The sequence below is a fragment of the Raphanus sativus genome, unplaced genomic scaffold (assembly GCF_000801105.2).
Source record: "Raphanus sativus cultivar WK10039 unplaced genomic scaffold, ASM80110v3 Scaffold1217, whole genome shotgun sequence".
Lineage (NCBI taxonomy): Eukaryota > Viridiplantae > Streptophyta > Magnoliopsida > Brassicales > Brassicaceae > Raphanus > Raphanus sativus.
Window position 1 is genome coordinate 4,159 of NW_026616530.1, and position 3,342 is coordinate 7,500.

The window sequence follows — 3,342 nt, forward strand, 5'->3', positions numbered from 1 at the left end:
CTACCGCATGGCTCCTGCCGAGATGGCCGAGCTAAAGAAACAACTAGAGGAGTTGTTGGATAAGGGTTTTATACGCCCTAGTGTGTCGCCTTGGGGAGCACCAGTCCTCTTTGTGAAGAAGAAGGATGGTAGCTTTAGGCTGTGTATTGACTATCGAGGGCTCAATAGGGTTACTGTCAAGAACAAGTACCCATTGCCTCGGATAGATGAGCTGTTGGATCAGCTTAAGGGAGCAAAGTGGTTCTCCAAGATTGACTTGGCTTCAGGGTATCATCAGATCCCAATTGAACCAAGTGATATAAAGAAGACCGCGTTCAGAACCAGGTATGGGCACTATGAGTTTGTGGTTATGCCATTTGGTCTGACCAATGCACCAGCAGCATTCATGAAGATGATGAATGGTACCTTCCGAGACTTCTTGGATGAATTTGTAATCATCTTTATAGATGACATACTTGTATACTCCAAGAGCAAGGAGGATCATGAGAGGCATCTCCGGGCTGTGCTGGGAAGGTTGAGAGAGCAGCAGCTCTTTGCTAAGTTAAGCAAGTGTAGCTTCTGGCAAAAGAGCATTGGCTTCCTTGGACACATTGTGTCAAGTGAAGGTGTGTCTGTTGATCCGGAGAAGGTAGTGGCCATAAAGGCATGGCCTCAGCCTAAGAATGCCACAGAAGTCAGAAGCTTCTTAGGGCTGGCCGGCTACTACAGGAAGTTTGTGAAGGGCTTTGCTAGCTTGGCACAGCCTATGACTCAGTTGACAGGAAAGGATGTTAAGTTTGTATGGTCAGTGGAGTGTGAGAGAAGTTTCTCTGCACTTAAGGACATGCTTACTAGTGCACCAGTCCTTGTCCTGCCTGAGGAGGACCAACCCTATGTGGTGTACACAGACGCCTCCATTACTGGACTAGGATGTGTACTGACCCAACATGGGAAGGTCATTGCATATGCATCAAGGCAATTGAGGAAGCATGAGGGTAATTACCCCACACATGATCTAGAGATGGCAGCTGTGGTGTTTGCTTTGAAGATTTGGAGATCATATCTCTATGGTGCTAAGGTTCAGATACTTACAGACCATAAGAGTCTGAAGTATATCTTTACTCAGCCTGAGCTGAACCTAAGGCAAAGGAGGTGGATGGAGTTTGTGGCAGATTATGATCTGGACATAACTTACTATCCAGGGAAGGCCAACTTAGTGGCTGACGCCTTGAGCCGGAGAAGGGCTGAGGTTTCAGCTGAGAAGGAGGCTGACATATTGGAAGGGATGGTCCGGTCACTTAACCTCAACACCCTGGCTAGTGCTGATGAGCCATTGGGGTTGGAGGCAGTGGACCAGGCCGATCTCCTTACCAGGATTTGTGCAGCTCAGAAGCTGGATGAGAACCTTCAAAAGGTTGCTCTCAATGACAAGACTGAGTACCAAACCACAAGCAATGGTACCATCTTGGTCAATGGAAGGATAAGCGTTCCTAACGATAGGGAACTCAAGGAGGAGATCATGAGGCAAGCTCATAGGTCTAAGTTCTCAGTACATCCTGGACTGAACAAGATGTACAGAGATCTGAAGAGGTATTACCATTGGGTGCGCATGAAGACTGATGTGGCCGAGTGGGTGGCAAAGTGTCCCATTTGCCAATTGGTCAAGGCGGAGCACCAAGTGCCCAGTGGACTACTCCAGAGCCTACCCATTCCGGAATGGAAGTGGGATCACATCACCATGGATTTTGTGACTGGTTTTCCTACGACCAGGAACAAGAAGGATGCTGTTTGGGTAGTGGTCGATAGGCTAACCAAGTCGGCTCACTTCTTGGCAATCAAGAAGGGGGATGGTGTGGATGAGATTGTGCAGATTTACATCAATGAAATAGTGAGGTTTCATGGTGTACCTGCAAGCATTGTGTCGGATAGAGATCCGAGGTTCACATCTTACTTTTGGCAAGCTTTCCAAAAGGCATTGGGCACAAGAGTACACATGAGTACAGCCTACCATCCTCAGACTGATGGACAGTCAGAGAGGACGATCCAGACGTTGGAGGACATGCTAAGGGCATGTGTTTTGGATTGGGGAGAGACCTGGGAGAAGCACTTGCCTTTGGTAGAGTTTGCTTACAACAATAGCTTCCATACAAGCATTGGTATGTCACCATATGAGGCTTTGTATGGGCGGCCATGCAGGACACCATTATGCTGGACCCAAGTGGGGGAGCGTAGCATGATTGGCCCTGAGATTGTGGAGGAGACCACAGAGAAGATCAAGTTTGTGAAGGAGAAGATGAAGGAGGCTCAGGATAGACAAAAGAGCTATGCGGACAAGAGGAGGAAACATCTTGAGTTCGAGGTGGGAGACCTAGTGTATCTCAAGATGATTACCTTCAGAGGCAGGACCAGGGTTTCTGGAAGAAGGAAACTGGATCCTAGATACTTGGGTCCATTCAGGATCATGGAGAGAGTGGGCGCAGTGGCATACAAGTTGGATTTGCCATCAGCAATGGATGCATACCACAATGTGTTCCATGTGTCCCAACTGAGGAAGTGTCTATCTGAGCATGATGTGGTGTTGCCTGAGATTCCCAAAGATCTTGGTAAGAACCTGACCTTAGAGACAAGGCCGGTTCGAATCATAGATAGGGCAGAGAAGGCAACAAGGAAGAAGACAGTACCTATGATCAAGGTAGTGTGGGAGAGTAATGGCAAGGACATTATCACTTGGGAAACCGAGGCAAGAATGAAGGCCGAGTACCCTGAGTGGTATGATCAGTATGTAAGTGAGGATGCACCTGGTTTGGATTCGAGGACGAATCCCTATCAAGTGGGGGAGACTTGTCATGTCCCCGATCCTAGATAGGATCGGCCGGATGGACCATGGTGCGAGGGGACGCACCAAATCAGGTCTAATGACCTAAGGCAAGGCGTATCATGGTCCGGCAAGTGGGTTAAGGATATCAGAAGGCTGAAACTTAACCAAGGCAAGGAAGGTTCAAGCTTAAGGAAGCTGGACAAGGGTTTAGGCAGCTGGCCGGAGTGTGAATCAAGCTCGGGCAGCTGGAATGAAGTGTGAGAGAGCTCACAGTAGCTCACAGGAGTTCTGGTCAGCTCCAGTAGCTGGAATGTTAGCTCACTCAGCTGGTGACAGTGGTGGTCAGCTCATCTCAGCTTGGAGGAGTGTTAGGAGTTGGGATGGTGTGACCGGACCGTGAGCGGTTATGGTCCGGTGGGATGTGGTGCGGTCCGGATGGGACCAAGGGCGTTTGGTGGTACGGCCAGGCACTTGGCAATGCGCCAAAGGATGAAGTTCGATGTATGGGAGCAGTTGAGAGGCAGTTGAGGAGCGGTTGGACCGAA